The 25,731-nt window shown below is 47.9% G+C and overlaps 1 protein-coding gene across 2 annotated transcripts in view; it reads left to right on the plus strand.

The window, feature by feature from the left end:
• LOC112862429 (ADP-ribosylation factor 2) overlaps nucleotides 1-23,275 on the plus strand; it is a 44,573-nt gene extending 21,298 nt beyond the window's left edge. The window contains exon 6 of one of the 2 annotated variants that reach the window (XM_086687597.1): nucleotides 22,373-23,275. The gene's annotated coding sequence lies outside the window, so the exon portion shown is untranslated. Of the gene's footprint in view, nucleotides 1-14,461; nucleotides 15,178-22,372 lie in introns of those variants that run through there. The other variant, XM_086687598.1, reaches the window with a different exon arrangement.
• The last annotated feature ends 2,456 nt before the right edge of the window (nucleotides 23,276-25,731 follow it).

Raw genomic sequence — 25,731 nt, forward strand, 5'->3', positions numbered from 1 at the left:
TGAGTCAATTCTATATATAGTGGGTCATATAATCAGATCTATAATATAATATAGGCATATAATGCCTATAATAAGGCATATAATGCCTTAACAGGACTGGGAATGTTTCCATGTGAGTTGCTCAGCACCGGAGGGTTTACACTCCTGTTGAGGTAGATTTCAAGTGAAGTAGGACACCATGAAGTGACCTGAGTCCTTTGTCCGCAGGTCTGATGGAGGTCGTCAGATAGTACACACAAATCTGATGATACGCCGTGGAGATGAATTTTTTTTTTTCCCTTTGAAAGTTTCGATATTCTTCTCACCTTTTTTGGTAGCAGCTTTATTGAGACATAATTCACATACTCTACAGTTCACCCATTTAAAAGCATACAGTCAGTGGTTTTCAGTATACTCAGATCTGTGTGACCATTATTGTAATTTTAGGACATCTTTGTCATCCTGAAAAGAAACCCTATGCCCTTTAGCATTTGCTCCCCATCCTCCCTCCCCCCCACCCCAATCCTAGGCAACCACTAACCACTGACACTGATCTTTCTGTCTGTAGATTTGGTGGGGATGCTTTTTTTTTTTTAATTTTTTAAAAATGTTTGTTTATATTTGAGAGAGAGACAGCGTGGGCAGGAGAGGGGCAGATCCAAAGCAGGCTCCAGGCTCTGAGCTGTCAGCACAGAGCCCGACGTGTGGCTCAAACTCATGAACTGCGAGATCATGAGCCGAAGTCGGACGCTCAACCGATTGAGCCACCCAGACGCCCCTGCTGGGGATGCTTTTTAAACTGGCATGTCACACCTTGTGGTCTCTAGGAGCACCATGCTATGAAATTTTCTTCTCTTTTTATTTTTATTTTTTTTAATCGTCTTCTTTTATTTTAACGCATGGCCATGAGAAGGAGGGTGCTGTGCACACACAAGACTCACACACAAGCATTGGATGGACCACTGACCTTTAAGGCTCCGAAGTGTCTAGTCAGACTAGCTACTAATTTGACCAGTAAATAACTTGCTGCTGCTCATCGCCACTAGGTGGTGCTGCTGCTTCATCCCACTGACCTACACGCAGCGCTGGCAGAGGTGGGCCTCGGGGGTTCCAGGTGCTGGCAGCATCCGTCTTCTTCCCGGGACGTCAGGAGTAACCTAGGAAACGGCTTGCAGTTAGGGATGTGCCTGGAAGAGAAAGGCAAATGGACACCCAGAGCAGAACACTTGTGAGTGCCAATGATAATAAAGGTGGCAGCAGGATTAGAAGCGGTAATCATAATCGCAAAGCAGTAATCACTGCCATTTATTGAGCATCATACCATTGTAGGCACTTGACATACATCAGCTCTGCTCTTCACACCCAGCAAGGCACATGTATTACATCTATTTTGCAAAGGGAGAAGCCAGGGTTCAAGAGGATAGAGTAACTGTGAGGCCACATGGCCATGATTCAAATGTAGATCTGGGGCACCAGGGTTCAGATTCTTCCAGAACACACTGCCACCTCAGACTCTGTGCCAAAGACCAGACACTGGCACGTGGCGAGAGAAGGAAGCAAAAGTGACAGTGGAGACAGCTGGGGAGGGTCCAGGGCCCAGGCTCACAACAGCAGGGGCAGCTGACAGGAAAGAATGAGTGGTGGATGGAGGGGAAGAGCCAGGGCATGGGGACGTGGGCTGCGTTATTAGGCCAGTGGAGGCTGCAGCCAAGGGACACCTCGACCTACCTTGGATGCTTATGTTCTTTGGGAATCAAAAAACTACAATCTGTTCTAAAACTGGATTGTGCTGATGGCTGCACCACTGTATACATTTATTAAGAACCTTCAAATTGCTTTCTCACAATGGGTGAATTGGATAGTAGGTAAATTACCTCAAGAAAGCTGTGTGAAATTTACAGTCATGAAACCAATGGCAACAAGGGTGCTGAGTTAGTACATCTTGGCAGTGCTGTAGGCACCTTGAGAAGAGGGAGAGTATCATCTCAGTAGGAAGCCTGGCTGACAAGCTGTCCAGCCTCTGCTTGCATGCTTTTGGTGCCAGGGAGCTCAGTACCTTAAAGCAGCTGATTCCAGTTTGGGATAACTCTCTAATCTTCAGAAAATTGAAATCCGTCTCTTGCCCTTATCCTTCTGTGCAGAATAAATCTCTTTGCTTTGGCATGTGACATTTCTTTGAGTGTTTGAGGGCAGACGTTGCATTTCCCCCAAGTTATTTTTATTTTTGTTTTGTTTTTTGGGATTTTAGAGAGTTATGTGGGGGGGGGGGCGGTAGTGAGGGGCAGAGAGAGAGAAAGGATCTTAAGCAGGCTCCAAGCTCAGCATAGAGTCTGACACGGGGCTTGACCCCACAACCCTGGGACCATGACCTGAACTGAAATTAAGAGTTGGACGCTCAACTGACTCATGCACTCTACCCCCCAAGTTCATTTTTTATCCCATACGGAAACCCCCGGATTTTTCATATGTAAGATTTCTAGCCTCTCCCAATCTGGTAGCTCTCTGCCATACTTGCTTTGATCTGTCAGCATCTTTCTTAAAATGTAAGGGCCAGGGGTAAGCCCAATGATCAGATGCCAGCCCGGTGATATGGCTAATAGTTTGAATCCTGGAGTTAAGTTCTCTGAGTTCAAATCCTTGCTCCACTAAAGGTCAGCTGTGTGACAGTGGTTAAAATACCAACCTTTCTGTGCCTTATATTTAAATCTGTTAAACCTTATTTCTTCATCTTGCACACCATGAATCCTCAAAGATTCTGTCAGTTGCTCCGCCAAGAATAAGTATACAATGTGCATAGCAGCGTCTTCATGTACCAATCGATCAACAGTGCAATGAGGTCAATTTGACCATTTACCCTTACTGAGTACGTTGGCCACAAGTAACACCTGCCATCTTCTCTGAGGGCTCAAAACAGAGCTGACTACAGGTCAACGTCAGACATGCCAATCTCATTTCCGGAATCCACTTTCTTTTTCAAATGTGGGCAACATTTTCCTATTTCCAATTTCCACCCACCCCTTGCACCTTCCTGGTTTCTCAATATTTATCAGTGAGGGTTCTGTAGTCACACCAGAAAGTTCTCGGATATATTTAGTTGGAATCAGGAAAGCTGAGCCCATGTAAAGCAACAGGGCTCTCCTTGAGCACTGCGTCACCTGTCTTGGATCTCAGCTACTCCATAATCACGTTTGTTAACCTTTCCAGCTTGAGGATTATTCCCTTTAACAAAGGAAATGTAAGAAAATAGAGAGAAAGGAGGCTTTAGCTCTTTCCCAGTCTTTTATTAATATCGCGTCATCTCCCTTGAACATCTCCCTGTTACTCTTGCTCAGGAGAAAAAAAAAAATGAGCTTTTAAAGGCTGCCTTTGTTACATCTTATCACAAGCCCTCATCATTCTGGTATTCGATGATGATGATGATAATAATACCACCTAATATTTCTTGTATACTTACCGTGTTCTAGTCACTATGCTGTCTTACACGTATTCGTTTCATTTGTAGACATTCCCGCAACTGTCCATTCTTATCGCTTATCCTTTGGTGTTTCTCATTCATTGTCCTCTTATGATCTGAGTTTAGCCCTGAGCTCCCAGTGTTGCCACCACTTACATTTCCTTAAAAGCTGCTGCTCGTCCCTTCCTCCTGATTGGGTGGGTCCTGCCTCTGAGGAAGTCCTGCCTTCCCAGACCTGCAGGGGTGGGGGGTTGGGGGTGGGGGGAGGTTCCCTGGGGCTGCATGACTCCGCCTAACTGATGGCTACATACAAAGGGAGAAACTCAAATTTAACTGAGGAGGGATGCAGGAGGCAGAAAAGTGGTCTGGCCCTAGGAATGCAGTGGGAAGGAGTCCAAAGGTTGAAGTCTAGGCTATGTGGGTGTGGCAGGAAGTGGAGAGAAGGAAATCATTCCAGATGGAGGCTGCAACAGTGCGAACCCATCTGTGAGGGTTCTTTGTATGTGTTGATTTAACTGGGCTAAGGGATGCCCAGATAGCTGACAAACAGTATTTCTGGGTATGTTTCTGGGTGTTTCCAGAAGAGGTTAGCATTTGACTCTGGAAACTGGGTAAAAAAGGCCCATCCTCACCAATGGGGGCTGGCGTCACCCAATCCATTGAGGGCCAGAATAGAACAAAAAGGTGAGGGAAGGGCAAATTCTTTCTTTTCCTTCTTGAGCTTCAACATCCATCTCTCCTGCCCTTGGACATCGGAATCGGAGTTCATGGTTCTTGGTCCTTGGACTCTGGGATTTACATAGGCCTAACCTCCTTTGGCCTCAGACTGAATTATGCCACCAGCTTTCCCGTTCTCTATCTTGCAACAGCGTATCATGGCATATCTCAGCCTCCATATAAGCCAGTTCGCGTAATAAGTCTCCCCTGTGTATCACCACGTATCCTATTGGTTCTGTTTCTTTGGAGAACCCCAATACACCATCATTTCTTTTTTCAACCCTGAGGGTCAGAAATGAGTCCAGAGGAGTGGCTCTCTCCCCTACTTCCTCAGCCTACTGAGGACGAAGACCTTCCAAAAGCAGGTAAGACCTTCCAGGATGCTCTACTTTTAGCAGAATGAGCCTTTCTATCTCTTCCCCCCCAGAGCCAGATTTCCTCACCCTTCCTGGATTTTGCCTCTCTTCCGTTCTGTGACTTGCATTGAAAAAGAAAACAAGTTAGAGTCTTCCCACTGTGCCATCAGCTTTGAGATAAAGGACTGTGAATTTTTTGCAAAATTCCCTCCTAGGGCCTAGCACTGGGTAAGGTGTTCCACATATATTTGGTGAGTTACTGAATGAAATCAAAGTGCTCTCCTTCTGTTCTTCTGGCTGGGTAGTGTACGGAAGAATCCCGGAACGCCGTCATTTGTATTTCTGTCCCCTTTAACTGACCCTGATAATTCTCACAATGTGTCCATTTTCAGATGCGTGGATTTCCATGCAAGCATTTTGCACACAAAGATGGTTCAATACATATCACTTGTTCATCTGACTGAAGACCCCAGAAGAGACTAGCACCCCAAAGGAGCATATATTTCTCTTTTAAGGCTCCCCAACCCAAAGCAGGCATCTTAGGCATAAGCATGCAGTACGCAGTTGATAAATACTCAGTTACCAATTAGGGACCATAAATATGCAAGAGTGGTAAATTAAAAAAGAGCTGTGTTACAGATAAGCAAAAAACAAGTTATCTAGAACAGCCGAGTCTACTGTGCTCTGCATATAGGGAGAGGAAGCCTCCACCAGCTAGAGAGATCTCCCTTCTAATTAGGCTTCCGTTAGGATAACATTGCAAGTAGCTAGGGATATTATTGCGCTTATCTGCTACTCTTGGAATAAACTCGTGGGAGATTCAAGTTGGGCAGTAGAAGGAGGCTGTCCCAGGAATAAATAAATACATTGGGACCACTCCTGAGTGAATACTCCACACATAGCTAAGGAAACATTAACCATCAATATTAACCTGATTGGGTTGCTGCTTTTTGCATCAATGACACTTAAATGTAAGCTCAAGAATTTAGAAGGCCGGGAGCATCTCTACTTGCTAGATGGGGTGCCGTGTGATCCATGAATCATCTATTAAAGCCAATTAGGTCTTTTTTTTTTTCTTTTGAGTTTGTTTGTTTGTTTGTTTGTTTGTTTGTTTATTTATTTATTTATTGAGAGTGTCCGTGGGTCTGGGACAGAGAAAGAGAGAGAATCTCATGAACAGTGAGATCATGACCTGAGCCAAAATCAAGAGTCAGTCGCTCAACCAACAGAGCCACCCAGGCGCCCGAGATCTTTTTTTTTTTTTTTTTTTTCTTTTTTAAAGAAGAATTTGGGTGGGCAATTAACAGGACATGGCTCAGGAAATTGTAGGTTTCAAATTTCGGAAAAATTAGCACATCTGGGCAATTTGAGTATCTTCTCATGAGGGTAGACAGTCTCTGCCTCTAAACCCTGGCTGACCAGGCTTGCTGCCGAGATGGGCACTGAGAGGAGAAAATATAATGTTCTCCATTATCTTGGCAGTCATTGAGACGTGTAACAGATGCATTTTATCCCCTCGGCAGTCCCCTTTAATAAAGCAGCTCAATTCTCAGTGGATTAATTGGCTGACAGGCTGGGAAGGATGCGCTGTCTGGGGGTGTTTGCTTTCCCTGGCTAGGGTGGGTTAAGGGTGTGGCTGGCAGATGGCTGGTGTGACAGAATCAAGCCACAGATCCAGCCTCTCTGATCCCTCCAAGCAGCAGATTTCACTTTCTCTTCCACCCGCCACACTTCTCTTTCTTCTGAGACCAGAGAGACGGAGGTAGAACACAGATTTTTGTCAAAGGGCCTGAGCTGGTGTCCTGCCTGTCTCCACTGCTGTCTGGTTAGGTGATTCTAGCTTTCCAAGGCTCATCTTCTCCATCTATCAAATGGTATGATGATACCCACCAGAATCATTCAGAAGGTTGCTGGCAAGGGGAGGTGCCTGGATGGCTACACGAGGCTTTAAAGAACCGTATGGGCGCTGGTTTTGCCACCCACAGTCATTGCTGAGCCAGCCCTAGCAGCCTCCGCGCTGACGCAGGGCTCCCCTGCAGATGGCGCTGTGGCCCAGGGAATGCTCCCAGAGAGAACTCCGGCAGGTGGGACTACACCTGAGAGGGCTGGACAATGGGTGGGTCTAGTCTGGATTTCTGCTTCCTGTGTGTCCTGGGTGTGTGTCCCACCGACAGGTCCCCCATGGGCACATTGGGCTTCTCACAGGGCCAGTTGCCTGCTAAACCAGTGGTCCTCTCTTTCTCCTTTTCTGCCCTCCAGTGGATGGAGTGCTGGGTCTTGCCTACCTGCTCATGCTCTTTGACCCCTTCTCAGGTGGTGCGTCTGCAGCCCTTTCGATCCCATGGGGGCATCTTAACGCTTAGATAACCCCCCGGGGCTCCATCTATCTGTGATGGTGGCCACCAGCTCTACTCTGGGAAACATCCTTATCCTGACTTTGTTTCCCATCTGAGGCAATCTGACAAAGGATCTAGGCCAGTAAAAGAGAGAAGGCACCGGGACCCCCAAGTGGTGCTCAGAAGACAAAAGGCCAGGCTAACAGGTGGGCTCGGCTCCCGTCAGGTGGGAATCCTGGCCCACCACCCAGCATTTCTGTGTCCGGGGGCTCCTTCTGGGGGATGCCCAGAGCCCCCTTCCCTGCCCGCGAAGAGAAGAGAATTAGACCTGCCCTCTAGGATGCAGTAGCAAAGACTAAGTGACATGAGTCATCCGTGGGCTTCGCAGAGTGCGTGGTACACAGCAAGGTTCAAAGGATGGTGATCAGTATTCAGTGAGGAGCAGAAGTGAGGAGGTGGCGGGATCGGACCAGGGAGAAGACGGGGGCAGCTTGTGAGGGAGGAAAGTGGCAGTGGAGAGGAAGGTTTCTTGGCCCTGGAAGGGCTACCGAGGGGACCCACCCTCACTCTGCTGACCCCTGGGGCAGCCGTGCTGGCAGAGCCAGGTGCCAGGCAGAACGAGCCAACCATCTGGCCAGTTGTTTCTGTAACAAAAATAGATGGTGGCAGGGGCCTGGAGAGCCGTACTCCGTTGACCACAACTGGCAGCTGAGGCCAGGGCCTCCTGGAGACCCCCCCAACCCCTATCAGCAGCATTCAGGCCAGCACGCTGCAGCAGCAGGTGAGGTCAGGATCTAGCCTCAAGGAAGCAGGCACAGAGGCCCAAGGGCCAGAACCTTCGCTGAGCAAACGGCAAATCCTGAGAGGATTTGCCCTTCCTCCTGGTCAGCGATTTCTTCCTCCAGGGGCACAACCTCCTCTGTGTCCCACGGAGGTGCCTTCCTACCACCACTGTGGTATTTATTACACTGCACGGTCAGAAGTTCGGGCTCTGAGGCCAGACGGCCTGGATTCACCTCCTGCTCCCCCACACACGGGCTGTGTGACCTTGGCAAGTTGCATAGCCCCACTGTGCCTCAGTTTTCTCAACTGCAAAATGAGTTGTCGCGAGTGTTCATTGAGTTAACGCATGTACGGACGCAGTGGAGCCTGGTGTGCCCGAGGCACCCAACACCTCATCCCTTTCTCTTCTTTTAAACCCCATCAGTCTCTGTCTCTACCTCTCTCTCCCTCCCTCCCTTTTCTCTTCCCTTTCTCATCCATTCAACAAACATGCCAAGCTACGGGGAGGGGAGCTGAGGGGCACATAGCAATGGGACACTGTGAGCACAGGACTCTCCAAGCAAGGTCCACCCCTTGTCAGGGCTGTGATCTGCCCACACAGCTGATGTCTTCGCCATCACTGCAATGGGGCTGGTCTCCCAGGCCCCAAAGACTGATCCAGCCCAGCTCCCACAGAAGGCAGGGCTGCCTTCGCCCTCATCCTCCAGGGAGAGGTGATTCTGGGGGAGGGAAACTTCCTTCCTGAGACGAGGGCAGCACTGCTAAGAGTCTGGCTGGGAGTGAATGGGGCTGCTGGGGGACGGCACGGCTGTCAAACCCAGGAGCTCCTCATCTGGGGACAGTGTGCTTCTGCCCTGCTAATGACAGAGCCATCACTCACAGGGCACCATGGCATCGTGCAGGACCAGACACTGCTGTCTGTCCCCAGACAGGGTGACAGATGTCATGGGGACTTGGGGGGTTCCGAGGGGGAGAGTTGGGATACCCTCCTCCCCCCAAGTCATGTCACATCTCCCAAAGTCACACAGAAATGTTCTTACACATCTCAGTGCCTTTGCATGGGCCATTCCCTCTACCCGACCTGCCCTCCCCTACCTCAGGCCTCCTCCATCTGACAATGTGTCGAGCATCCTTCCAGACTCAGTTCCTGGGGCACACCTGGGAAGCCTTCTTCAGTACTCCAGGACAGAAGGAAGCCCATCCTCCTCCATGCCGCTTGGATGCCTTGTACATACTTTTCCTAACGCAGTCGTCACAGCGAATGACAGTTATTTGTTTAGGTGTTTGTTCCCCCCTGCCACAGACAGTGAGTTCTTGAGACGAAAGGCCAGGGCTCAGCTTTCTCTGCATCCTAGGGCTGAGCACGTAGGTGGCACCTAACGAATGTGTGCTGAGGAGTGGATTGCCACTGCTGTCACCATCCGTCTCTACGCACATCTCGATGCTGAGCAGGATCCAATCCCCACTTGATGTCTGGCCTAGAGGGACATCCTGCTTTAGTGAGAGGTTTAGAAAGCCAGCTGGCTAGAAGGATCTAGCATGAGGAGTTCTTTTCCTATTGAAGGCCAGATCTAAGCTCTCTTTTCCTAAAGAACTAGGGGATACCAGTTTGGAATTGCATTTAAATGTTTATTTTTGAGAGAGCGCGTGAGTGGGGACAGGGCAGAGAGAGGGAGACAGAGGATCCAAAGCAGGCTCTGCGCTGACAGCAGAGAGCCCGATGTGGGGCTCGAACTCATGAACTGAGAGACCATGACCTGAGCCAAAGTCAGACACTCAACCGACTGAGCCACCCAGGAATTGTCTTTAAATGTACATGAGGAGTTTGAGCTCAGAACTAGTTAAGCCTCTTCTTCCCATCTGAGGCGACCCACAAACCGTGAATGGCACCCACCGGAGGCAGAAATGAGGCAGGGCTCCCTGGGGCAGAAATCCAGGGAGATGCCTCCCAGATCACAGAGGGGAAAAACAAAAAAGCAGTTTCTGTCTCAATTTTGTAATGCAGACACATAAAGTGTTCCTCGTGGTTGCTTTTAAAACAGAGGAGAGAGAACATAAAATGACTTAAATGAAAAAGTAATTGGGAAAAAAGTTCCTGCCATCCCATGGGATGGCCAGTTAAGGGAGAGAGAGAGCAGGGCAGAGAGAAGAGGAAGGGGAAGACCAAAGAAGGTGGGAAGATGCACAAATAATAGCATGAGAGCAGGGGGCCGAGATAGAGAAAGGAATTTGAGAAAGAAATGGTGGAAACACACACAGGAGGCCCTCTGACACTTGCTCTTTAATTGTGTCTTCTTTGTGTTTTGTTATTTTTACGAGTTTAAGGGATGCAATTTCAAACACATTTCTCTATTTTCTGACTTCTAGAATGAAAAATTCCCAGTGAGATGCCTGATGTCATTCTTCATGTTGATCTGTTTTGCTTTGTTTTGTTTTGTAATCTGTTCTTTTTTTTCCCCCTTCTGAAAACTTTTAAGATCGTCTTTTACTTCAAACGCACCACCGTGAAATTAGCATGGACTTTATTCGTTCATTGTATTGGGTGCTCAGTGGGCTTTTATTTTTATTTATTATTTCTTTCTTTATTTTCAGTGAGATTTTTTAAACATGAGAGAGAGAGAGAGAGAGAAAGCGAGCAGGGGAGGGTAAGAGAGAGAAAAACCCAGGCAGTCTCCTCAGTGTCAGCACGGAGCCCGATTCGGGGCTCAATCCCATGAACCACAAGATCATGACCTGAGCCCAAACCAAGAGTCACCTGCTTAACCAGCTTGAGCCACCCAGGAGCCTCTCAATGGGCTTTTTAAATCTGGAAATGTAAGTCTTTCTTATGTTCCTTTGACAATGGACTCCCTTCCATGTTCTCTGTCCTGTATTTCTTCTGTTGGGCCTCCTAGGTGGATCTTTTACTTTCCCTATCTTTTTTTCTCTCTCCTCTTTTCCATATCTTTATTTCTTTCCTACTTTCTGAAAGTTTTCCTTGATCCTTTCAAACTTTATTTGTTGCCTATTTTGTTTTTATTGGCAACTTTGTTTGACTATCATGTTTTCTTCCTTCCTTCCTTCCTTCCTTCCTTCCTTCCTTCCTTCCTTCCTTCCGTTTTCTTTCTTTCTTTCTTTCTTTCTTTCTTTCTTTCTTTCTTTCTTTCTTTCTTTCTTTCTTTCTTTCTTTTTTTGGTTTTAAATTTATTTACTTAAATTCAAGTCAGTTAACATACACTATAGTATTGGTTTCAAGGAATAGAACCCAGTGATTCATCACTTAGTTTTAACATCCAGTACTCATCCCGACAAGTGACCTCCTTAATGCCAATCACCCATTTAGCCCAACCCCCCCATCCTTTCTACATGCAACCTGGGGCTTGAACTCACAACCCTGAGATCGAGTGTCGCATGCTCTACCAAATGAGTCAGTCAGTGCCCCTCTGCTATCAGATTTTCAATATCCAAGGGTTTGCTCCCTTTCTCCCCCTGATTATTGCCTTTAAAAAAATTATTTACTGGGGCGCCTGGGTGGCGCAGTCGGTTAAGTGTCCGACTTCAGCCAGGTCACGATCTCACGGTCCGTGAGTTCGAGCCCCTCGTCGGGCTCTGGGCTGATGGCTCAGAGCCTGGAGCCTGTTTCCGATTCTGTGTCTCCCTCTCTCTGCCCCTCCCCCGTTCATGCTCTGTCTCTCTCTGTCCCAAAAAAATAAATAAACGTTAAAAAAAAAAAAAAAGAAAAAAAAATAAATAAATAAAAAAATTATTTACTTTTGAGAGAGAGAGAACAAGTTGGGGAGGGGCAGAGAGAGAGAGAGAGAGAGAAGGAGAGAGAGAATCCCAAGCAGGCTCCACACCACCAATGCAGAATCTGACATGGGGCTCGAACCCAAGAACCGTGAGAGCATGACCTAAGCTGAAGTAGGACAATTAACCGACCGAGGCGCCCCTGATTATTCCCTTTTCAAAACAGTTTTTTGGGGGCACAATTTATATCCCAGGAAAGTCATCTATGTTTAAGTGCATGATTCAATGATTTTTAGTAAATTTACAGATGTGCAACCATTACCATAATCCAGTTCGGATAACTCCTTCTCACATAGTCTTTTATTCTAGTTTCATGGGTGACATATCTTCTCCTATCTCTCCCAAGACATTAATGCCTGTTTCTTTGATGTTTTCAAGTTCCTCCCTTTGGTTGTTGGTCAGCTGGTTTCAGTTTCTGCCTTTCCTCATGTTGGAGACGTTCCTCAAGTTCTTGGTTATTCTTTGCGGTCCACCGATATTTAAGAGTAAAGTATTGAAAAGCCATCTGGACACTGTGTGAGTGAACATCATTTGTCAATTGGCAAGCTTCACTATGGGAGTTATATGAGGGCCATTTCTTTGAGGTTCCCCAAATGTCAGTATCAGGGAGTCTTTTCTAGGAGTCATTCAATTTCTCCAGAAAAGAGTCTACCAACCTCTCTGGGGTTGGGGTGGGTGAGTGTGGTGGGCTAGTGCTGATCTGTTTGCCCGTATCCTTGGAGATGCACGGCGCAGGGGACTGGGGGTACAGCCCTTTCCAGATAGACTTTCATGTAATCCTCCTGTTTTCCCTCTGGCGCCTCCCACTTATACTGTTCTTGCTGATCTGGGCTTAGACCCTCAGTTTCGCCATAGAATAAATCCACTCCTGGAGGAGGGGAGAGGTGGTCACTTGGCTGTACTGAATGGGGGTGGGAACTTGGGGCGTCTTCCTACTGATCTCTCAGTTTCCAGTTGGCCAGAACCTGCCAAGTTTCCAGTTCTACAACTCATCCTTGTCTTTTGCAGTCCCCGGTGCCCGCAATACCTGTGTCTTGCCAAGAATCTGCGGCTTGAATTGGCTCTGTTTTCATTAGCATCCCCCTGTGTAGGCACATGGTATTCAGATTTCTCAGCTCTGATGATTCTTCCACTTGCTTTCCATCTTCCAAAAATCTGTTGACATCTTTTGTCTTCTGCTGGGTTTTTTTCTCTCATTCTTTTCATTCTTGTGGGCTCATACATTTTTTAAAATTCCTTAACTCACATTCTAGTGGTATTTCAGGAAGAACAATGCTACATCCATGTGCTCAATTTGCCAGGCTTTACCTGAGATGTGGGACTAAAGGCCTTTCAAGCTTTGTTTTTTTTAGCTGTGTTTTTGTAACTGTAGACATAAGGAGAAACAAGAGGAGGTCTCCTGTATTCTATACTCAACATGTTATGGATTCTCTTCCTACCAGAGCAATCTTTCTAATCTGGGTCACTGGTTCTTTAAAAGAACAAAAAGGTGGAAAATGGAAGGAAATCTTGAGAAGGGATGATCAAAGGGATGGACATTGGATCCAGGGAGGATTTGAAGGTGTTGGTGCTGTTTAAATGGGCAAAGAGGCTCGGAGATGGTTTAGTTATTCATTGGAATTCATTTTCTTTTGAGCGATTGTCGTCCTGATTCATCATGCCGCACTGTACAATTTTGTGTTGGTTTGAACTTCCACGTTGCCATAGAAGAGGCATCTTAAGACTTGAGAGAGAGGAAGAGTGGGGGAGAGACTAAGACTGTATTAATCAGGATAGACTAGGCAATGCTACCGTAATGGATAAACATGGAAATGTCAGCGTCTTAACACAGTAAAAGTTCATGCCTCTCTCACTTCACCATCTTCTCACTGTTTGGTAGTTTCCTCCAAGAGGTGAGCGAGGGGCCCAGGCTACATCTATCTCTTAGCTATACTATCTGGAACACATGGCTTCCCAAGGTTCTGCAGAAGGGGAGAGAGAATTGGAAGATCATGCAAGATGCTTTTAAGCTCCAAGACCGGAAGTGGTTTATATCTTCTACCCACATCCATTGGCCAGAACTCTGTCCCTTGGTCCCAAATTATCTGCAAGAGAGGATGTGGGAAGTGTGGTCTTCCTGTGTGCTCTGGAAGTAAGGGTGTTGCATTGTCTCTGTCATCTGTTTACCAGGCTTTCTGAGGAGGAGGGGAGGTATGGTCTCCGTGTCCATAATGCCTGATCACGAGGAAATAATGCTCAATTAAAGTAGGAGACAGCCGTCAGATATAAAGAGAAATTTCTTGACTGTAAGGGAGTCGAACATTAGAATTGGCAATTGAGAAGTGACATTTACCCTTATAGATCCTTAGGAAAAGTGTTCCTGAGAACTGATGGATCTCCCCGCTCAAGAGATGAACCGGTTAATCTTTTGAGATCCCACCTGATTCTGAGGTTCTATTCTCAAATACTCAGAGTTTGCAAAGCAGAACGGCCAGGACCAGAGGTGGATCCAGGTTTTGTGAAGCCTGAAGCTTATACTCCTTTGGGTACCTTCTATAAGAAAAATAGGTATCTTCTGTAATTCAGAATTATGTACAGGGCTTGGAAGGGGCCCTTGCAAGTGGAGGGCCTCAAGCATAAGCTTATTAGTTTCCCAATAAACTCCCCCAGCCAGGAGAAGCCTGGAACCAGTAGATTCCGAAGCATCTTCCCCAACACACTAGCTCTTCCAGATTGTAGATCACCTTCATGATTTTTTCCAACTCTTTAACTCAGTAAAGATGGCTGAATGCTCCCCATGTGCCAGGCTCTGGGCTGGAGCCTTCATCACCCACCTCTGTTGTAGGGTTGAGCTAGGCACCAGCCCAGGGGACATTGGTCCTGACCCAAGGAGCTCCTAGGTCCATGCAGGCAGCATCAGTGCAAAGGGGGGGAGGAGGAGAGCGAGCACAGAAAGCCAGATGGGAGAGCTGGGCCATGTGTGACCTGAGGATACAAGAAGTCATCTGTGGACGTCAGGCTGCTGTGCTCAGAGGAGAAATCCATGCTGCTGTCTGTCTTGCTTTTAAAAGGAAATGTTCCTGTAGAAACTGCAGAGACCTCAGGCTTGCTGTGGAACAGAGGGCTCAGCTGTGTCCCGGGCCCCTCTGTCAAACACATCACTCCTCTTGAAGGGCTGGAGTCGAGTGTCACCACGAGGAGTCAGCAGTCTGGCCTGGGACACTTGGTCTGGAGCCCAGCTGTCAGCCCTGTTCCCACGATTGTCCCTGGCACTGTCTGGGCCTTTTTGAGCTGATCGAACTGCAGTGTCTGGAAAACTCCAGACCAAAGCTAGGTCCCGCATGCAACCTTTCTTAGAATTTTCAAAGAGCAGAAAATCAAGCTGGCAGTGATTTCCGAGGCCATCTCAGAAGACCAGGCCACAGATTCGCCAGGTGACCTCGCAGGACACCTTCATCTCCCTGGGCCTCTTTTTCATCTTCTGTAAACTGAGGAAATAACCCCTGTGAAGGACAATGTTTGTCACTGTGATCAAGGTCAGCATGGATCTGGGAGGCTGGGGGCTGGGGAAGGGACACTGACACCTCACAGACTGTCCTCTGGGCCAGCTGCACAGGTGCTAGACAGGGGCCCCAGCCAGTTAGGCAAAACTGAGATGATCGAGCAGCTCCAGGCCCTTGGTGGCCCCAAATCTGTTTTATGGTTTTTGATGTGCCTGCATGGTTTGCATTGAGCTGAGGCCCGGGAAGCCTAGGGGGAAAGAATAAAAACAACCCACCTGCTTAAAGTGATTTGTCTGAAAATTCCGTCATCAAGACACACTGTACGGAACACAGAAATGAAAATGCATTTTAAAAGGCTTCCTAATGAAGGAGTTGCAAAACAACTCACGTTAGAGAAAGCTCGTCTCAGCGCGCCATGGGCTGCCTCAGCCAGAGAAGGCGGGCCAGAGAAGAGGTGGAGAAGGCATTGGGGTGGAGCAGGTCTGGGAGGACTGGTTTGGGCTCCCCTTCCAGGTTCACTGTGATCCTGGTTTGTACCCAGAAACCCCAGTGCCCTGCTCTCTGCTGTTGACACTAGTTGCTTCCCAAACTTGGGCCGTCCTCTAACTTCAGGTCTAAATAAATGCCTTTAGGGGCTCTCTTGGTGGACTTAAGGAGATGCCAAACCCACTGAGGCGCAAGATTTCAAGTGTGTGAGAAATTTTCACGTGGCTGGGCTTGGAGGTTTTTCTGGAAAGAGGGGCCTGAGTTTTCATCCGATGTCCAGTGGGTTCAGGACCCAGGACAGAAACCTTCACTCTAGAGTAGCTGGGGTTGGGGGAAGGTGAGGCAGCGCGTGATTCCAGCGGGATCACTGGGAGAGTGGGGAATGCAGGCCACTCCCAACTGTAGAGTGAGCTAGTTACCCAAAGGAACATGGAGCCGTGAACCGTAGAATGCATTTTCCTTGATGAGGTCTGCCCATGTGGAAGTCGTGCTCCCTGACAAGTAGCCAGAGTTTTCTATGGACAGACCCATTCAAAGACCCCATCTGGCACCTGAGGTGAGCCTGGCACTGTGCTGGGTGGTGGGGACATGAGGAAGATTAGACATGGTTCTCGTGTGCCCATGTGGGACTCCCCAGTCCAGGGGATGAGGTGCCCAGAGAAATGACAATACGAGGGGTGGCTGGCTGGCTCAGTCAGTAGAGCATGCAGCTCTTGATCTCAGGGCTGTGAGTTTGAGCCCCACGTTGAGTGTAGCGATTACTTAAAAATAAAATCTCAGGGTGCCTGGGTGGCTCAGGCGGTTAGGCGACCGACTTCAGCTCAGGTCATGATCTCGCAGTTTGTGAGTTCAAGCCCCGCATTGGGCTCCGTGCTGACAGCTCGGAGCCTGGAGCCTGTTTCTGATTCTGTGTCTCCCTCTATCTCTGCCCCTCCCCCGCTCACACTCTGTCTTTCTTTCCTTCAAAAATAGATAAACATTAAAAACAATAAAATCTTTAAAAAAAACAATAAAATCTTAAAAAAGATTTTTTAAATGTTTATTTAATTTTGAGAGAAAGAGAGAGAGAGCAGGTGTGCACTAGTTGGGAAGGGCAGAGAGAGAGACAGAGACAGAGAATCTGAAGCAGGCTCTGTGCTATCAGCGCAAAACCCGATGTGGGGCTTGAACTCATGAACCGTGAGATCATGACCTGAGCCGAAGTCAGATGCTCAACTGACTGAGCCACCCAGGCACCCCAAAATAAGATATTAAAAAAAAATAAATGACAATATAAGGTAGTATGTGCTATAAGGAAAGGTAAAAGAAAGGTCTGGATGGCACCGAGGAAGAAAAGGTTAGCTCAGTCTAGAAGCTGGAAGGGCACCCAGAAGATGAGTGGCATGGGCCAGAGGGTCAAATACACAGGGGTGTGAATCCAGGCTGTACGACCTCTGAGAACCTCAGTTTCCTTTTTAAAATACAATGATAATTATTCACAGAATTGTTGAGGGTCCGATGAAATCATGTTCACACAACACATCTATAGATTGGACGTCCAAGTGGGATTTGGCTTTTGGAAAGATCTAGGAGCAGCGAGAGCAGCCTGGCTAGAGGCGTGGCCCCGGAGGGTACTTTGTGCTGACTCAGCAATGCTTCTGTGCTAGGAAGAGAGTCACTGTTGATGGTCCACAGTATGTGGATTCAGTGACTCAGCAATTCAGGATTCAATGATTTATTTTATTTTTTAAAGTTTATTTATTTACTTTGAGAGAGAGAGAGAGAAAGCTTGTGTGTGAGTGGGGGTGGGGGAGAGGAGGGGAAAAGAGAGAGAGAAAGAATCCCAAGCAGGTTCCACACTGTCAGCACAGAGCCCGACTCGGGGCTCGATCTCACGAACCGTGAGAGATAATAGAGTAATTTAAACATGTGCGGGTACCAGGGATGAAACGAGCAGACTGCTTATATATCGGGGTGCTGACACCATGGTAACAATGGTTGCTAGTGATGACTGAGAGCTTCCTATGTGCCAGGCTCCACCCGGTGCTTGTGGACTAACTCACCGGATCATTTGATCATGCTAATGGAGGAGACCTCACCCTCCTCACTGTGGGGCTCCTGCTACCTTCAGTCCCAGTTCATTCCTGCCCTGTCCCTGTTCTCACTCAAACCTTTGTACCCTTACCCCCCTTACCCTGTCCTACACATCCTAGGTCAGAGCCAGGAGGGACCTTGGAGACCCCTAGTTCAATTCCTCATTTTACGGAGGAGGAAACTAAAGCCCCTAAAAGAAAGGAGCTTGCTTTTCTAGACCATAGAAAAGGCCCCTGGGCACCCTACTGGTGCCAGATGAACCTAGTCAGGAGGCTCGGGTTAGCATGTTGTCCACATGATCCTGGTGGGTGTCCTCAGGGTGAGGGTCAGACCGGTGATAGGCTGGCTATGTCCACATGCTCCCCAGGATTCATATCCCGGCCATTCTTCTCCAGGCACTCATTTTCTTCAGTTCCCAGGCCTCCTGGTTTCCCCTCAGGTCAAGCTGCTGAGGTGGGGGGCGGGGGGGACCCAGGCCCCTCCAGGGCTCTGGTTCAGGCCCTGGGAGGTGCAGGAGATGCGGTGGGGCCTCCGTGTTGATGGAGATGTGTCACTGCAGCACTGTGAGGACCCAAGCTCTCGCCCACCTGTGGTCCGCCTCACTTCCTTGGTGCGCAGACCCAGGACTGGAATTGCTAGATCAAACTGTACCTCTGCGTTCAGCTTTTTGAGCAATTGCCAAACTGTTTTCCACAGAGGCTGCACCATTTTACATTTCCCACCAGCAAAGCGCAAGCGTTCCAATTCCTCCACCTCCTGGCCAACATTTGTTATTTTGGAAACACGCTTCTTTTTCCTCTCTGACAGCAGTCCTGGCGGGGTCACCCCCGAGCTGTCCCCTTTAGGATCTAATCGCCAATGCCTCGTTCACACCCCTGTCTCCTCAGCCCAAGTGCTGCTGAAGCCATCAGGGACAGGTGCACGCCAGGGCCCCGGAGGGCACGGAAAACAAAGAGGGCTGAGCCCCGTCCCCAGAATTTCTGTTCCATTGGGTCTGGGATGGGGCTCTGGAATTTGCATTTCTAGTAAATGCCTAGCTGGTGCTAACGCTGTCTTCTGGGAAACCCCCTGAGAACCACCGCTCTAAGGTACCACTTTCTGCATCTTGTCCTAGGAGGTCCCTACTTTCCTTCCTCATTTGCATAAAACGATAGCACCCTTCACCTCAATTTTGCTTCAAACTTCCCTTCCCCCAGATCTTGTTAGACTGGGCGGTGGGATGGGCGGGGGAGGGAGGGAAATGTTGGCTCTGCTTCCTCAGTTCCTAGACCCTTGGCCCCTCTGTCCAGCCCCATATGGAGCGTGAGTGTCCCCTGTTCTGACTCTGGAAACGAGATGGGCCTTTCGCTGGGGTCCACTGCATCGCAAGAATTGTGGCCACAGTGTAGCCTTGGACCAGCTTCAATCAACTTTCCGCTTTGAAGCTGTTCTCGGTGAGTGATTGATATTTTTATTCAGCGTGTTAAATGCCTGACAGGAGTTGAGTGTGGTGAAGGATTGCCCTGGGAATCCTTCCCCAAAGCCTGGTGTGGGGGGAACACGAACAAAAGCCTGGCCTCCCCTCTGGGGTGGAGGGCCTCTCATCCAAGCCCCAGAACGGTCTACTGAAGCTCTGCCCAAGGTAACCAGCCACTTGCATAGTCCTCCCAGCTCCCACCAGACCCCCCTCCCCTCCCCTCCCCTGCTCCCTCCTCCCCAGGCTCTAGCATGGAGACCTTGCGCATCCCTTGGCCTCTGGATTTGGTGAACATTTTCTGACATCTCAGCTCCAGCTTGGCTGGACATTTTGCATGACAAATCATTTCCTTTATTTGGGCCTCAATTTCCCCATTGGTAAAATTAAAAACTAGACTATAGCAATGGTTTTCAAACTGTGTGCCACAGGGCCCAGGATTCTGCTGAGGGTCAAGGTATACTCCAAGTTTACCACCTCTGCTTAATTAGAGTGGCTTCACTTACATTTACTTAATTAAAAAAACATTTTTTTATGTTTATTTATTTTTGAGACAGAGAGAGAAAGACAGAGTGCAAACAGGGGAGGGGCAGAGAGAGAAGGAGACACAGAATCTGAAGCAGGCTCCAGGCTCTGAGCTGTCAGCACAGAGCCCGACGTGAGGCTTGAACTCACAAACCATGTGATCATGACCTGAGCCGAAGTCGGATGCTTAACTGACTGAGCCACCCAGGCACCCCTCTTACATTTACTTTATATCTTGAGATTCGGTGTAAACAACTCATTTGGAAGACAGATATTCTGCTGCTAACAATCACTGGCCTAGATGATCTTGAAGATTTTCTTGCTCTGGTTGTGTGGTCTAGATTCTGTGGTTCTTTGGCCTCTACATCTTTTTCAAGTCCCAGCCTATGTGTGACATCAGCCTTGAGCTTTTCCTCAAGTTTCTGAAACTCAGTGCTTAAGAATATGTGTTTCTTCCAGGATGGAGGTAGGGGGTGGCAAGCAAGGCAGGTTGGCCACTGTTCCAGTCACTGACCTGTCTAGGAGGGTGTCTCTGGGCCAAGCGGACGGGGCTGGCTGGGGTGGGAGGAGGTTTGAATGGATGCCAAGAGACTTTCAGGGTGTGTGTGTGTGTGTGTGTGTGTGTGTGTGTGTGTGTGTGTGTTCCACACAGAAAAGGCTGTCTGTGAAGGAGTAGGAACCCATTTCGTTGTCTCTGTGATAGGTCTGTGGGAAATGCCAGCAAACTCCCAGACCCAGTGGAGGGTGGGAGCAGAGATCAAGTGTGAGCCACCCACCCCCCCACCCCCCGAGAGGGTCTTTTTTTGGATATCAAGTTGACCTGGAGTTGGTATGGAGCAACCAGTGGGCATAACCAGCTGGCATACTAGAACTTCTGAACAGAAAAGGGACATCCCTGGGATGCTTCTTGGAGAGCCAGAAAGGAGGCAGTGAGACGGTAAAATTTGTTGAATTGTTGGAGCTGAGGCCATTTCTCTTGGGGAGAAGTAGTCAGGGGATTGGGGTGGGTAGATGGGGGCTATCTATTACCAGGTTCAGGTACATATATCCTTGTTCGAATAATGCGATGCACAGGCTTTTGGATTTATGGTGAGAAAGGTAGGTCTCTAAATCATTTTATGGACCCTGAAGCCGTGACCAGGTCTCAGGCTGGAATATATTATGGGGTGGGAGCACCCCCTGTGATGTGCCATAAATCGTGGAACCATGGCTACTCCAGAGCCACTGAAAATACTCAAAAGAAAGGGGGGAAGGGAGCAGTGTGACAGGACTGCGTGTGTGAAGGGAATGTCCAGGCGGGGGAGAAACAGGCAGCCAGTGAGGCTAAAGCTCCCACCCAGGAGACTCAGGTCCTAGCCCTGCTCTGGCACTGCTTAGTTGCATAAATTTGATCAAGGACCCTTTACAATGTAGTAGATTTACAATGTAGTTTGCAGCCAGACAGAGCTGGACTTGAATCTTAGCTCTACCAATTCTTAGCTGGATGACCTCAGCAGCTTATTTGAATACCCAAGCCTCAGTTTCATTGTCTGTAAAGTGGGAATAAGAACAACTGTGGATGTCATTGCTTGTTGTTCATCTAAAAGCTAATGTCTCCTTTCTCCTTAGAGCTTGTTTAGATGAAACATGCTCAGGGAAGAAGGGCCTGTCTAGCAAACTCAGTGGGTAAACTACACTTGGTCTAATCTAAGCGTGGTCATGTCATTTTCTTTTTGTTATCGCTTGGTTTCAGGGTGGACATACAATTTTAACCACTGAGATATAAGAGGAAGGCTATTGGACTTCCAGGAAGGACTTTTCTTCCTCACATGCCAGGAAGTCCTACTGTCATCTTCCTGCTGTGGATGAGGTTGGGTGGGGATGTGATGCTTGGAGCTGTGGCAGCCATCTTGCAACCATCAGGTGCTAAGCCTGAGATAGAAAGGCTAACATACCAAGGATGGTGGAGCAGGCAAACAGAAAGAGGACTGGATCCTAGACGACTTTACTGAGCTGCTTCATCAACCCTGGATTGCTTATACCTCCAGACGTCTTATCTGAGGTAATGATGGATCTTTATCCCATAGGACATTAGCAAGTACACCGTTGCCTGCAGCCACCGTATTCCTCCTTATAACACAGCAGCCCCACAGGGTTGCTGTGAGTATCAGCAAGACATTAATACATGGGAAAATTCCAAGCCCAAGACTTGGCTCAGAGTAGGTGTTCAATACGCACTCGTTTCCACCCTCGTCCCTGTTGTCATCTCTGAATTGTAGATTTTTCCTGTTCTACCAACCTCACAGGATTGTGGTTAAAAAAAAAAGCAAATGAGATCATTGTTATTTATTGCCACAATAATGCTCTAGTAACAACCGCAAACCTCAGTAGCATATCATAATAGACATTTCTTTAGCACATAAATTTGGTTCTCTGCGATGTAGGCTGGCTACTCCACAGGGCTGGCGGCGGGTGACGGAGCAGCTGGGCCGTGGACTTCTTTCTCCACGGGGCAGACTGGGTATGTTGTCAGGAGCAGGAGAGGAAGCAGAAGCACACAGCGTTTGTTGCCACCTCTGCTTCCTGCCTGTTGGCTGGCATCCCATTGGTCGAGGCAAGCAGGGTGGTGGCCAGAATCGAGGGGAAGGGTAGGATGAGACACCACACTCACACTGGGAGGCCACCACCGAGTTGTGTAACAAAGGGAGTGAGGAAGAATTGGGCCAGTTTTTTATTTTTATTTTTTACAACCAACCTATCACCATAATATACAGTAAAACCTTGGACTGTGGGTAACTCATTCTGCGAGTGTTCCGCAAGACGCGCGAACATTTCTAATAAGTTTTAACTTGATAAACGAGCGATGTCTTGCAATATGAGTCGTACGTGATGCCAAACGTCACATGATCACACTGAGCCAATGGTTCTTCTGTCTCTCTCTCTCTTTTTCTCTCTCCCTGCAGGATTGTGGGTGATTGTCTCCCATGCTCGGATGCTTGGTCTCAGGCCACTGTGTTTGGCAGAAGTCAGTGATTTTTCAGAACGTTGGAAGGTTTCTACAACTGGCACTGGTGTATTTTTTTGTCACTTCCAAGCACCTATGGACAGTCCTTTGCTTTTCCATCCAAGAGTCAGCTTAGGAATGCTTTGCTTCATTCTAGGTCAGGCTGCCTGCAGATACAGACCCTTTCCTCTGCTGCCTGATTGCCAGTTACATGAAATACAGTATAGGACAAGAGTTTATTAATACTGTACCCCAACAATGGTGCCCATGCAGAAAAAGGTTGAAAAGGAAGGTGGTAAGAAGAAGGAGATGATTATGGTGGAAGTTAAGGAAATCACTGAGAAGTACAAACGAGGTATGCAAGTGGCCGAAATTGCAAGATTTTATAAGAACTCTACGTCTGCATCTTGTCTGCAGAGGAGGAGGAGAAAGAGACGGGAGGAATCCCTCACTTCAAATGAGATTAGGGAGATGTGTAAAATGTGGGAAACGGTGCAAAATTTTGTAGAAAAGCACCACCCCAATAAGGCTGTAGCAGTGCGGGCGATGAATCTGTTTAACGGCAATGCAATGTCACATTTCCGCAAAAACCGCAAAAGGAGGCAAAAGCAAGAGTTATTGGATAGGCTTCTCATGAAAGTTGCACAAAAAGAAAAAGATTCCATTGAGCCGGTAGATAGCAGTGATTTCCTTTGTGATAGTGAAAGTCATCCTACACAATAACCCTCCTCTTTCTTGTCTCCCTCACACTAGCTACAAAGGTTGTCAAAGGTAAGTGCGGGTTAATTTATTTTCTTTATATTTTGTATTTTCTTTATTATTTTGTATTATATTACAGTAATGCAATCATCTTTATATGAATATTTTTGCGTTGTGGAACAAATCATCTGAATTTCCATTATTTCTTTTTAAAAAAAATTTTTAATGTTTATTTTTGAGAGAGAGAGAGAGAGAGACAGTGTGTGGGGGAGGGGGAGGGGCAGAAAGAGAGGGAAACAGAATCCGAAGCAGGCTCCAGGCTCCAAGCTGTCAGCACAGAGCCTGACGTGGGGCTCCAACTGATGAACCGCGAGATTATGACCTGAGCCGGAGTCTGATGCCTAACTGACTGAGTCACCCAGGTGCCCCAGAGTTTCCATTATTTCTTTCTTTTTTTTTTTTTTTTTAATTTTTTTTTTAACATTTATTTATTTTTGGGACAGAGAGAGACAGAGCATGAACGGGGGAGGGCCAGAGAGAGAGGGAGACACAGAATCGGAAGCAGGCTCCCGGCTCTCGGCCATCAGCCCAGAGCCCGACCCGGGGCTCGAACTCACGGACCGCGAGATCGTGACCTGAGCTGAAGTTGGACGCTTAACCGACTGAGCCACCCAGGCGCCCCGAGTTTCCATTATTTCTTATGGGGAAATTTGCTTTGATACACAAGTGCTTTGAGTTACAAACATGCTCACTTTGGATTACAACGAATTATGCTCGCAAACCAAGGTTTTACTCTATATGAAAGGACTTCATAATCTGTAAAGGGTTCTACAGATAATAGTGATGAGGATGGTTGATGATGTAGACAATGGCCCGCCAAGGGGAAGGTTACATGAAAAGTCCAGAATAGTCAAATCTATAAAGGTAGAAGGTACATTAGTAGTAGCTTAAGGCTGATGGGGTTGGAGAGTTTGGGGGGGTTGACAGCAAAGAGGTCCAGTGTTCCTTTTAGGGGTAATAAATGTTCAAAAAATCGATCATGGTAATGGGTACACAAGTCTGTGAATATACTAAAAGCCACTGAATTATATGGTTCAAACGGGTGGGTTGTATGGTATGTAAATTATATCTCAATAAAGCTGCTTTTAAAAAGGAAAGAAAACAGAAATGATTCTGGGTTAAGGAGGGGAGAGGTGACTCTCTAGGTGGTGGTCATATATCTCCTGTTTCCCACAAAACTGCCAGGGCACCACCATGAGTGACCATTAAAAAAACTTGTTAAGTTAGGGGCGCCTGGGTGGCGCAGTCGGTTAAGTGTCCAACTTCAGCCAGGTCACGATCTCGCGGTCCGTGAGTTCGAGCCCCGCGTCGGGCTCTGGGCTGATGGCTCAGAGCCTGGAGCCTGTTTCCGATTCTGTGTCTCCCTCTCTCTCTGCCCCTCCCCCGTTCATGCTCTGTTTCTCTCTGTCCCAAACATAAATAAACAAAAAAAAAAAAAAAAAAAAAAACTTGTTAAGGTTTTCTCTGGCACCCTTGGAAATAATCTTGGGTTTTATCATGGGTTCTGTGGGGGAAGATAATATTGTGTTTATAGCAATTTGCTGCGTGGCCAACTCTGCGGGAGAGCAAGCCCCCCCGCAAGCCTGGAGCAGAGCTGGGAAGCTCAGCTCTCAGTGCATGAGCCAAAGTGAAGGCTTTCAGAGGCGCCACATGAGTGGCTGCAACACCGGGCCCCTGCCCCCAGCCCCCGCCAGAGGGAAGGACCCCCTCACTGGAGGGAAGGAAAAAGTCTTCCTTGGCCTTCTTAGGGGCCCTGACTGGGTCTGCCAACGAAGCTGACATAATAACCGAAAACCACACAAATTAATTTAACCCAAGTTTTACCTGGCACTGGAGCCCATGAGGAAATGAAGTCATGAAGGAACGTTCAGCCTGAGTGTTTTCGCGCTAGGTTTGATGAAGAGTGGACAGCGTGTAGGACAGTGAAGGAGCATGAGCAAGTGTAGTAAACTGGGGGAAACTTAGCAAGGTCTGTTTGTTCAGTTTCCTCTCATTCTTCCTCCTTCTTGGAGGATAAGATGCTCCTTTCCTTTGAGTACACGGAAAACACCTGTCATGTGAGGGTCTAATGGGGAGAAGCACGGTGAAGTTCAGAGAGAACTTCCTGCTTATACTGTTTTCTCTGACTTTCTCAAACTCCATCAGCTCAAAACATTTACTATACCAGGATGCCATATTTCGGAGTAGCATGTCCTGAACCCTGTCACCTGCCTCTGGCCTGGAAGGGGCATTAAGGACTGTTCTGCTGTGCATTTGCAGAGGTGAGCATGTGGGAGGGGGGAAGGCTGGAGCGTGAGAGTGATGACAGGCTGGCGGGTGGGACCTACCTGCAAAGAGGGAAGGAATTGGGTTATGAGCTGAAGAAGACCAGCTCAAAGGGCAATGTAATAATCATCTTTGGGAAGCAGATGGGTTGCTAACTGCAAGGGGGCCATGTCTATAGGCTCATGTGCTGACCCTGAACTTGAGTCGTTAGGAAGCAAATCTGCTTTCAAGGAAATTGGCAACCACCCCCAACATTCCAGCAAGTGCATGGATCGCTGGTCCAGGCTGATATGA

Source organism: Puma concolor, chromosome E1 (genome assembly GCF_028749965.1).
Source record: "Puma concolor isolate L17-30 chromosome E1, mPumCon1.1.hap2, whole genome shotgun sequence".
NCBI lineage: Eukaryota > Metazoa > Chordata > Mammalia > Carnivora > Felidae > Puma > Puma concolor.